Below are 12,544 nucleotides of genomic sequence, written 5' to 3'. Positions count from 1 at the left end.
AGATATACATTACTGGCTGTGGTGGAAGAAGAATTCCAATCCTTTATAAGAGTAAAAGTAGCAACACCACAATGTAAAAATACTCCACCACAAGCAGGAGTCCTGCCTTCAAAGTACAAGTACAATATTATCATCAAAATATACCTAAAGTATCAATGTGTACTTGTACTTGTACTTGTTGTGCATAATGGCCCTGTTTAGAAGGTTATTGCAAATATTACACAAGTGGATTATTATTACAGATGCATTTACATGTAAGCAACAATTTAATGTTGCAGCATGTTGAGATGGAGCTAATTTTAACTATATAATGCTGGATTGTTTAATCTAAAACACTATATGCCACATTACCATATTTGCTATGATAATCATATGTTTTGTATGTAAAATATTAAGCTTTAAAGTAACTGCTAACTATGGCTGTCCTATAAATGTAGTGGAACAGAAGTATACAGTAGTTTAAAATGGAAAAATGCAAGTAAAGTAAAAATAAGAATTGTACTTTAACTGGTGATCTTTTGCCTGTCTTTCACATTTTACAAAAGGAGATCATTTTATATGTTTTGACAGTAGAAACATTCAAATCCTTCACAAGTTTGTGCCCCAATTTTTCTCCTATTAAGTTTACCAGTGATTCACATAGTTTCTCAGCACTGTCCCACTAAGTACAGTTTTGTTTGATTTATTTTTCATTTACGTGCGTTGTGGTTTTTCTTTTATTGTAGGGACTCAGACTGAACCTGTGACCTTTACTTTATGGAAGGCACTGCAGTGGTCTCCCTTCTCTTGTGGAGCCAGCTGGAGTCTCTTCACTCCCAGCCCATTAGCACTCTGTACATCCAGCTGTATCTCTGTCAGACAACGGGCCTGATCCACAACACATTACCAGCTCCTCCTGCTTTGCTTCTCACATGAAGATCAACCACACAGGAAGAGAGGTAGTAAAAATGATCAACAAGTTTCAGTGTGTTCACTCGCTTTTTTTTTTACCCTAGAAAACACAAACGCACATATAGTGACCTGAGTGGTTGTGACGCCCACGTACCCGTCTACTCACACATTGATTAACCCTGAGAGTGTTTGGCCATTAGAGCCAGATCTGCAGAAATCAAACCAATATGTGAACTCTGTGATTAGTGTCAAAAGTGTTACAACGCCTTTCACTCAGAAACCAGAGCTTGGTGCATTCCAGTCCTGCTCCCCATATCTCTGGTATGAAATACAAATACTCTACGATGAGGGAGAGAAGCACAGGAGAGATGCAGGGTGGGGGTTATCGAGCAGCTACATTTTTTCCATGTCAATTCGGAGAACATGTCATCCTAGTGCTCCCTCTCTCCCACCTTCTCTCTCTCTCTCTCACAGATACATACACAATCAGTTATAAAAATATTTCTCCAACGTCAAATGTCCAGGGGCTACTGAGGCAACACAATTCTCCCCAGTTGGAGGCAGATCAGAGGAAAAGTCTGCACTCTACCTGCTTTACTGACAGACCTCCCTGAAATCCACCGACTGCCTTTCACCTGTACGGATACAATCCAGTAACCCCACTGGGCAAAGGGCAGCAGTACAATAGAGGCTTTCTCCCAGTGCAGACAGAGCCCCCAACTCTGAACATCAGCCAAAGACATGAATGCCTCCTGTATAGTTTACGGTGTCCAAAAACCCCAAAAGCCAAGGACAGGAAAGGAGAGACAGTAAGGTTACAGCACAATGGCAGGGGTGATGGAAGGACGGCGAGGTAACAGGAAGGACTTTTACCACACTGCGTGGGTGATGAGGACACAGAGGCGGTACAATGGCGTAGTGGGGATGTGTATTTACACTAGGGGTGATTTATCTGCCCCATCCCCATCTCTGACTCAATGGCAATGTGCTGACTGGAAACTGCAAGAAGGTCACTTTCCATTTCATCTTGACCAGACATTTCTTTTAACTGTCTCATACACGTCAATTTAGAAGAGTCTCTGACCTCAAGTTCAATTTTTCACATAGAGCGGTCCCCCCTGGAGACAGGACTTTCTTGTGTAGCATAATAATCTAAATTGCAGAGTCATAATTGAGATATGATATCGTGTATCTCTCTTAGGGCTGACTGGCATGAAGGCAGAGGCTGAGCAGGAAGTTAGCGATAGGAACAAATTGTTAAGAGGAAGGAAATGTTTAAGTCCAGAGGGATGATAGCTGCTGATTCTGCTATAACACACCTCTTAGGACCATTTAGGATACCATCATCATTGTGCAAATTGTGCTACAACTCTGAATTCTGTTTTGTTTTTTTCTCAGTAGGAAAACTATTAACTGACTAATCCATGACACTTTTAGCTTGACTAAATCCTCTACATTAAGCACTGTGCACCACGTTTAAGTAATGTCACTTTAGCAACTAGAGATTTTGACAACTTGTATGTTGTTAATACACTGGAAAATCCTGTGTTAGTGAGAATGCAAGTAAAAGGTAGCAGGAGATTTCTTTATATAGGCCTAATTTTATTTTAATTGTAGTATAGGAAATAAACGAAGAAAAAACTAAAAGCTAAAATGAAAGACAACTGGTGTAACTTGAGTCACACTCGATCGGGCTTTTAACAGATGGAGACAATTACGGGATTGTAAATGATTCAAAACCAACAACGAAATGGCCCTCAGGTAGGTAATATGTCTATTTAATTCATAAAATAACTGTTTCATTTTGTAAAGGGTCTGAGGTGTTCTGCTAATTGGGTGTGTGGTTGTGCTAATTGTGTAGTGTTTTGAAAAAGATGGTCCCTGTTGTCAAAATTATGCTTAAGCAATTGAAAAAAACTGTAAGACAACAAGTGTGGTAAAAACACTACCACTTTTGTCCAAAGAGGCTGCTGGAATCAACACAAAATGAAAGTTACATATAGCCACTTTAAATATATATGTTGTATGACCTGTCAAAATGCAGTTGTGAATAATGTAATTGTAACTGACAAATCAAAATATATATTCAATTTGAAGTTCAGAAAAACTCCTGCTCCCACATGTTTGTGTGTCCAGCACATTTCTCTTGTGCACATGGAATTACAAGTCCACTTTACTCAAGCGAACTTAGTTTTATAAGTCTTTCATCCAAAACACAGTACATTACTCAAATTACATTAGTCAAATCAATACAACACGGAGGTATAAGTAAAGTACACTCATATCATTATATAAATTTATATATGTAAATATATCCCTTATGTATATATATATATATATATATATATATATATATATATATATATATATATATATATATGTATCCATACATAAGGGGCTCATTCCACCAGAGTTTACCAGCCTGTGGGTCCTCACTCCTCCCTGTCGTATGTGATGCAACATACCAGCCTTATTGACAAGTTTTTATTGCAAATGGAGTGTGGAAACGTGGTGTGGCCGCCAAGGTGCACATGTGGGCCACAGCCCCACAGCAGAGGGCTAAGCCTATGGAGGTCTGGAGCGCTTCTCTCCACAGGTTTAGTCTACATGACTAGAGGGCTAGGCCCCACATCTGGACATGACCACCATCAACGCCATCAGCACTAACACAGTGCTGAGGCATGTGCACCCCTGTACCCACCACGGGGTATTAGAGGACAACACAAGCTGTTACAGGCCCAAGTTGAAGCATGGAAATACTACTCTTCACTGATTACAGAACTAGGATACACAACAAACACCTAATATTTAGATAATGTAATATGTTTCTAAAGAGTGTGCTGTACTCTGCATGTAGAGCGTCACATGCAGGTGTTTTCCTCTTAGTTCCGAGAACCTCATACATAACAAAAAGAGTACAAGAGTTTTCTAGTTCTGCGTGGCTTACTCACTGTGTATGGCTTCATCTTTCACAGTACAGAAATTAGTGGAAATGTGTATGTGTGCATATACTACAGTATGCACACTACAGTTTTTCTGTGTGTAAATGGTTGCAGCTATAATGTGAGGAGCCTCACTAAGGTGTTGGGGGTAGTAAACAGATATGAAGCAGAGCGGACTCTTACGGTCCACCAACCATCAGGCCACTCACAGTTCACTACACATGGCACACTGGAGTGCTCTTTCTCTTTATGACTTTCTGTCTTTCTGTCTGTCTCTCACACAGTCCGTCTTTACCTCCTCTGTCTGTCTTCTCAACTTCAGAGCAGGATATCACAGGTAAGATGCAAGTTTGTTCAAGTTCACCAGATGTGCACACAACCTTTCATGTCAGCCGCTGTTTCCACAAATACACACACATCTCAGCCGTATAACATTTAAAAGTCACTTGATCACAAAGAACAGATTGTTTTCCACATCTTTCTTTTCTTTTTCATTCTCTCTGTCATTTTGTGACACACGTGGGAGAGCAGGAGCATCCAGAGTCGCATGTAATGGTAAAATTCCAGCAGCCTCACTCGGATGTCCCCTCTTCCTGCTATTCTATATATGTCACCAGGCCTTTTTGAGGGGGCTCTTATGGGAGCCTTGCTGGCGAGAGATTTGTCTTCACACACTCACGCACACTTGGCATGCACATATACATGCATATACACAAGTCGCACAGATGCCTGACACAGACATACACATTCAAAGAGGGATAAATGTGAGGGATCAGTTGCAGGGTCTGGGTATGACCGTGAGGAATGCCAGCCGAGGGCTGTGGTCTGACACCTCTCACTGTCTGTGTCGCTGTCAGCCATGGGAAACACTGCGGCCCAGGACAGCTCCGGCCAGAGGGTGACGTGATAGGGCAGGATGTGTTTCCAGTGGTGAGGTTTAATCATGCATGTGGACATGCTCAGAGACCTGTTGAGGAAATTCTCAGCACCCCTTGGCCTCTTTGTCTTGTGGGTGTCAGGAGCAGTGTGCCCCAGTTGGCCACACACAGACGCACGCACACACACACACACACACACACACACACACACACACACACACACACACACACACACACGCATTTATTTTACCCACATATCAGCTACTTCACCATGAAACAGTATACCTGGTATTCCGTGTTCAGTTTCACCCCTCAACTGTCATCTTAATGAGGACTCTTCCTCGCTATTTGGCATGTATTGTACTTACTGCTAATACACCAGCAGTGAAAGGCCCCTTGGTGACCATATGGTGGCTTACAGTTTTTTACAATCACTTTGCTACTAACTTCAGAACCGTGATTTCATTTTTCAAAACTCTAGACACAAAACTATTAACTAACATTTCAAGCTATTCATTGGACTTGAACTGCTAAAATTTCAACTTCAACTACGTCCGCAAATACTGTATAAAAACAGGGCGGACCCGTTGCTCTGCTCCCAACGTCAGCTTTTTCTTCAGCTAATGCAATAGGAGCAGGTGGCCCAAATCTTAGAGGGCTACGCCTATACTCATAGAATCTGGAGTTGCAATAACGTAACTATCGTTCTATTTCGTATAGGCTTCGCCCTCTAAGGCTACGCTATGGGCGAAGCTGATGTAGTCAATGCCACCTGCGACAGATCCCACAAGTGGAACATAGACTAACTTATTTTCCCTTACTGTCACTTTCTCTCTCATGTGCCGCCATGGCAACGACCTGCTTAGCTGGCTGAAGGCCCAAGCCGAGAATGCAGGCGTGCATGATTGATGAGGGAAATACATGATTGATAATTATGGGACGCCCGAGTTCCTCCCAGCCACCCAGAGTGTGTGGGGGCAGAAGAAAACGGCATATATCGTGATTGTATAATAGTGACAACACATATACATATGTACATAATATATACAATTATACATACGACGGGGCCTCATTCGTTGTTGTGAGAGGATAGGACCGAGTGGGTCAGAGAGGGCTCAGACACATCCCGCAAATAGAAGTGGATGAAAGGGCATGGGGATGCCCAAGAGGCCGCTGCACAGATTTCGGCAACTGACATGCCTCTGAACAGGGCTGTCGATGCAGACAGAGCCCGTGTAGAATGTGCCCGTATGGCCTGGGGGGGCTCTGCCCCCTCCGTGTTATAGGCCTGGGTGATAGCCTCGCACAGCCAGTGAGACAGGCGTTGTTTTGACAGGGCCGCTCCTTGGGAGTGTTCCCTGTAGTGAACAAACAGCTGCTGTGTCCGCCTTGTGTCCGCCTTATGTCCACCGTGCGTAAAACATACTGTGACAACGCACGCACCGGGCACAATCTGTGGGAAGCCTCCTCCGCTTCGTTGTTATGAGGCGGGGGGAAAAAACCCTGGAGGGAAAAAACCCTCGACCGAAAGGAATTTGTTAAAATTTTGGGTGTGAAGGAAGGGTTGGGCTGTAGGGTGTCTGCGCTCCCGTCCCCTCTGATTGAGAGACAGGACGGCGAGACTGACAGCGCACATAAGTCACTAACCCGCTTGGCTGATGTCAGGGCAAGGAGTAACGCGCTTTTAAAAAACAGCACCGAAAACTGAGAGGGCTTGTGCACGGGTCAGATCCCACTGGGCGTGGAAAAAACGCCGCGGGGGGTTTCGTCATTTTCGGCAACATATATGCGGCCGTAGGCTTTGATGGCGATGAATTGTCTACCAGTGGTTGTGATATAGTCAGAACGAAGGGCAGGTGGCGGATGGTGGACTTATATGTGCAGCAGCGCGGAACAGCGGACGTAGCGAAGCTGCTGTATAGGAGATCTCGCGCTCTTGAATGGTGCGACTGCGGCAGGGGCAAGCCTAACCTCTGCAAGCGTTCCCGCTCAGCAGCCAGCCCCAGTCGCTGTGTTATCAGCGGGGGTGATTATCGCGCCGTCCAGCTGTGACAGGGTGTCCCCGCGCCACGGCAATTGCCAGGGGAGCCGCCAGCAGGTGGCCCGGTCAGGAGCCAGGATGCGCTCTGCATGTTGCCACCAGGATGACCAACAGGCCTTCCTCCTGGATGCGTTCCAGGAGACAAGGGATCAGAGGGACCGGGGGGAAAGCGTATAGGAGGGTTCTGGGCCAGGGATGGTGGGAGAAAGCGTCCGCGCCCAGGGGTGGGTTGTCCCGTGAGCTCAAGGAAAACCACAGAGCGCACTGTGTGTTTTCTCGTGAGGCTAACAGGTCCACCTCCGCTTCCCCGAACCTGCTCCACAGCTTCCGAACGATAGTGGGATTCAATCTCCACTCGTTGTGAGAGGGTCCCCCCCTCGTCATTAGGTCTGCCATCTGGTTTAGTATCCCAGGGATGTGGACGGCCATGAGGGACAGCAGATGACTGTGAGACCACAGCAGGAGGCTCCTGGCTATTTCCAATAGCCGGGCCATTCCCCTCCCACCACCTGTGATTCGCACATTCCTCCCCAGCAGGTGAGGGACGCATCCATGTACACTGTCACGTATGACGTCACTATGCCCAGGGGAACACCAGCTGATAAGGTCTGGGGGTTTCCCCAGTATGACAGGTCTGACTGCAGAGAAGGAGGGATAGTCAGCATTCGCCACTTGTGGCGTTTGAGGTCGACGCGCTGACGAAGGAACCACTTCTGGATTTTTCTCATGTGGAGAAGCCCCAGGGGCACTACCATGTAGCCCGCGGACATCATGCCCAGAAGGCGCATGACAGACAGCGCTGACACCTTTGCGCGAGGCGTGGTGCGCGACAGGAGAGAAAACAGCGCATCTTGCCTCGGCGTTGACAGCCTGGACCTCATAACAATCGAGTTTAGCACCATGCCCAGATAAACTATCAATTGTGTGGTTACCAATGTGCTTTTCTGCCAGTTTATGGCGAAACCGAGTGTCTGCAGGTGCTGCAGGACTGTCACGGTGTGCAGCGCCGCCGTTTCCCGAGAGGGAGCCAGGATGAGCAAATCGTCCAGATAAAACAGGATTCTGACGCCTTTTTTCCGCAACGGTTGAAGTGCTGTCTCCATGCACTTGGAAAAAGTGCGGGGGGCCAGTGAGTAACCGAATGGCAGTCGGTTGTACTGAAAATGAGCCCCTTGGAAAAAGAAGCACAGGAATTTCCTGTGACTTGGATGTGAAAGTATGCGTCTTTCAGATCCATGGATGTAAACCACTCTTGGTGGCGCACAAATTCCAACACATGTTTGATAGTCAGCATGTGGAATGGACGTACCATGACGCACCGGTTGAACTGGGACAGGTCAAGGATGGGGCGAAACCCGCCTGACTTTTTTGGAGTGAGAAAGTATCGGGAGTAAAATCCCTCGTTCTCCTCCCCAGGAGGAACTCGGGAAATTGCTCCCTTTGACAGCAGTTCCCGTAATTCTGATGTCATGGCGTCTGATTCTGCCTGGGACAACAGAGTTGTCTCCAACACGCCCGCAAAGCGAGGCGGGGGGGAGGCGAACTGGAGTGTGTAGCCCTGTGATATCAGTTTTGACATCCACGAGTCCATGTGTGTCAATCTGATCCATGCCGCGCTGTGCTCTGAGAGCGGGCGCGCGCATGTCTGTGTGTTGTTCACAGACATAGCTAGCAGGAAGCGCAGAGCCCGTCCCGCCGCTGGGCGAGACGTGGGTAGAACGTGTCGCCCAGCCCATGGTAGGGCCCTGTCGAAAGGGTGGCGGGTCATCGTCGTCCTCATTCCGCTGGCATAGCCAGGAGGAGGAGGAGAACTGAGCAGCACTAAATGTAGCGGTATGGCGTCTGCTCCCGCTGTCTGCATAGTGAGATAGCGGTGCAGCTCCGCGAGCAGCGGTGACCTGGTGTGTGTTTGTGCTTGTGTGGGGAACATCTGTCATATTATCAGTGTAATGTTCAATGGGAGCAAGGGCTGCTCGGTTGAGGGGAAACTGCTCTTTAGAAAGACTTGAGTGGCCCTTAAAAGGGCCGTTGTGTTTCCGATTTCCAACCATGGAGGGACAGACGTTCCCCGCGCCCCGTCATTGCCACCGTCGCCGCTGCTTGGTGGGTGGCTCCAGGGGCGGGTTGGACCAGGTGGGAGCCGCCTTCATGATCCTTCGGCCCCGTGAAGCCTGCCGGTTGGGGGCCGGTGGGGCAGGCAGAGGGGCGGAGGTCGAGGCCTGGGAGGGCGCAGCCGCAGCAGAGGCTGAGGGGCATTTCCTCTTATGGCAGTTGGTGGAGCGGTGGCGCTGTTGTTGAGGCGCCGCCTTCCAGGAGCCAAGCCGCCGTAGCCGCTCCACTTCTTCGGCTGCCTGGTGGAGGTAGGATGTGGCTGTCTGTAGACGAGGTCCAAATAGTCCATCGGGAGCTATGGGACCGTACAGAAGCTCACGCCTGACCTCCGTGGGTAGCTGTGACATGTGGAGCCAGATATTTCGCTGGGCCACAGTTTGCCACGCCTGGATCCTCGACAACGCAACCGTGGTAGCCGTGGTGAGGGTGAGGATGGCGGTCATAGCCTTGCCGATCTCCGTGGCTAGCTGCGGGGGAAGCGCCTCCGGGTTGGTGGCCATGGCAGAGACGGCGGAAGCTAGCAAGGCCTTGTTGTTTTGCGCCTCTAAGCCCTGGGCCGCACACTGGTGAGACCGGTCAGTAACTTGGGCGCAAACCTGGTCCTGGGAGGACAGGGGGGTCGGCTTCCGGTGGCCGAAGAAGGTAGCCTTCGGAAGCAGGATCGACACCAGGCTCTGCTCCAGTGGGGGGACCGAAGGGAAGCCTGCCTCTGTTTCGCCATGAACCCGTGTGAACGGGGCATAGCGCGAGACTGGCGCCCTCAGCTTCCCTGGCTGAGAGAGAGCATCCTCCACGAATGGCCGAAGCTCTGTGAAGCGCGGCCCTGTTTTTATACAGTACAGTTTGTGGACGTAGTTGAAGCCCATGCAGCACGCAAGGGCGGGAAAGAAAATCTTCACGACTGCGCATGCGCGAAGGGATAAACCCATAGCGTAGCCCTGAGGGCGAAGCCTATACTAAATAGAACTGTTGCATTACTCTTAATGCATAGTTGTATGGAAACAGACAAACAATATTTATGTTTAGATTACCATGTTTAGATCATGAAAGTTTCAAGATAACGAGATTCATTGTCACCAATTAGCGTGGATCTATGAATGTAATATTTCATCATCCTTCTTTACTGTAATGTACTACTGTTTATCAGACACTGTTTCTATGCTCCCATATACCACCTTTAAGACTATTTACTGTATTGACAGTACTGCACTTTATGCATGCAGGCCCTTGGAATTGCTGGTCCAATTCTGCCAACTCATTACTGATGATTGAGATATAAAATTTATATATACTTTATATATAAAGTACTGTATATATATATATATATATATATATATATATATATATATATATACAGTACAGGCCAAAAGTTTGGACACACCTTCTCATTCAATGTGTTTCTTTATTTTCATGACTATTGTTATACATTGTAGATTCTCACTGAAGGCATCAAAACTATGAATGAACACATATGGAATTATGTACTTAACAAAAAAGTGTGAAATAACTGAAAACATGTCTTATATTTTAGATTCCTCAAAGTAGCCACCCTTTGCTTTTTTTGATAACTCTGCAAACCCTTGGTGTTCTCTCAATGAGCTTCATGAGGTAGTCACCTGAAATGGTTTTCACTTCACAGGTGTGCTTTGTCAGGGTTAATTAGTGGAATTTTTTCCCTTATTAATAAAAAAGCAAAGGTTGGCTACTTTGAAAAATCTAAAATATAAGACATGTTTTCAGTTATTTCACACTTTTTTGTTAAGTACATAATTCCATATGTGTTCATATATATATATATATATATATATATATATATATATATATATATATATATATATATATATATATATATATATATACATACTTGTCTGCCTTTTATTGTATGTTTTGTATTGTGCTATGGAACGTTTTTTTGAATATCCTGAATAAAGAATATGATGATGATGATATATATATATTTATATATTATATATACTCGTACCACTTGGTCTGTAGTATTCTCTCTACTACTGCAGTACTTTTACAGGGATATATTTATATGTAGTACCACAATGAAACATGAATCACCTATTTTGTTTTACAATATTTAATGATTGTACGAATGATGACACAGTGAAACTATGGGTAGCTTGTGTGTGGCTGAGCTAAAGTAACATTGGATAGCCTGTGTTACAAGTGATGACCGTTTTGAGTTTTGTGTCTAGAGTTTTGAAAAATGACATCAAGGTTCTGAAATTAGTTGCAAAGTGATTGTAAAAAACTGTAATATATATACAGTACAGGCCAAAAGTTTGGACACACCTTCTCATTCAATGTGTTTCTTTATTTTCATGACTATTTACATTGTAGATTCTCACTGAAGGCATCAAAACTAGGAATGAACACATATGGAATTATGTACTTAACAAAAAAGTGTGAAATAACTGAAAACATGTCTTATATTTTAGATTCTTCAAAGTAGCCACCCTTTGCTTTTTTTGATAACTCTGCAAACCCTTGGTGTTCTCTCAATGAGCTTCATGAGGTAGTCACCTGAAATAGTTTTCACTTCACAGGTGTGCTTTGTCAGGGTTAATTAGTGGAATTGTTTCCCTTATTAATAAAAAAGCAAAGGTTGGCTACTTTGAAGAATCTAAAATATAAGACATGTTTTCAGTTATTTCACACTTTTTTGTTAAGTACAAAATTCCATATGTGTTCATTCATAGTTTTGATGCCTTCAGTGAGAATCTACAATGTAATTAGTCATGAAAATAAAAAGGAAACGCATTGAATGAGAAGGTGTGTCCAAACTTTTGGCCTGTACTGTATATATACAGTACTTTATATATACAGTAGTATATATAAATTATATATCTCAATCATCAGTAACGAGTTGGCAGAATTGGACAAGCAATTCCAAGGGCCTGCATGCATACAGTGCAGAACTGTCAATACTGTAAATAGTCTGAAAGGTAGTATATGGGACCATAGAAACAGTTTCTGGTAAACAGTAGTACATTACAGTAAAGAATGATGATGAAATATTACATCCATAGATAATGTAGTCTGATTGGTTCATGCTCCACGCTAATTGGTGACAATGAATCTCGTTATCTTGAAACTTTCATGATCTAAACATGGAATATTGTTTGTCTGTTTCCATACAACTATGCATTAAGAGTAATGCAACAGTTACCATTTTGAGCAGTTGTATCAATTGATAGTTAGATGATTGTAATGAAATGAATAGACAATCATCTGAACTGTAATGTGTGAATTGCCTTTTGAAATAGTAGTACTTTAATGTTAAGTTGTGTCATATTGAACAGGTGATCTTTGTTAAATGAACAAATGATCTTAGGGTTATGTGTATTGTATCCAAGCAATTGAAAAAAGTGTTAGAGTTTTGAAAAATGTGCATTTTGATCATTGGTTGTGAGTTTTGTGTCTAGAGTTTTGAAAAATGACGTCAAGGTTCTGAAATTAGTGCCAACGTGATTGTAAAAAACTGTAATAACACTAGCTGGGGTATTTCATCCAGCTCTACAGTGAAAGTTATGACTGCTCCCTGATGCTCTCTATAAATCCAAGTCTGTGATAAAAGCATCAGTCATTTACATTCAAAAGCAATCTGGAATTTTAATTGTTCCCATTGCACCACACGTTGATTTCCTCTGACAAGAACATGAATGGTTTCT

At 44.6% G+C, this 12,544-nt stretch overlaps 1 pseudogene; it reads right to left on the bottom strand.

Moving 5' to 3' along the window:
• Window positions 1-7,225: 7,225 nt before the first annotated feature.
• On the bottom strand, window positions 7,226-8,613 carry LOC120556494 (annotated as a pseudogene).
• Window positions 8,614-12,544: the final 3,931 nt, after the last annotated feature.

Source organism: Perca fluviatilis, chromosome 3 (assembly GCF_010015445.1).
Source record: "Perca fluviatilis chromosome 3, GENO_Pfluv_1.0, whole genome shotgun sequence".
In the NCBI taxonomy this organism is placed as follows: domain Eukaryota; kingdom Metazoa; phylum Chordata; class Actinopteri; order Perciformes; family Percidae; genus Perca; species Perca fluviatilis.
Note: the sequence above shows the minus strand (reverse complement) of the source record. Positions and strands in the feature narration are given on the sequence as shown.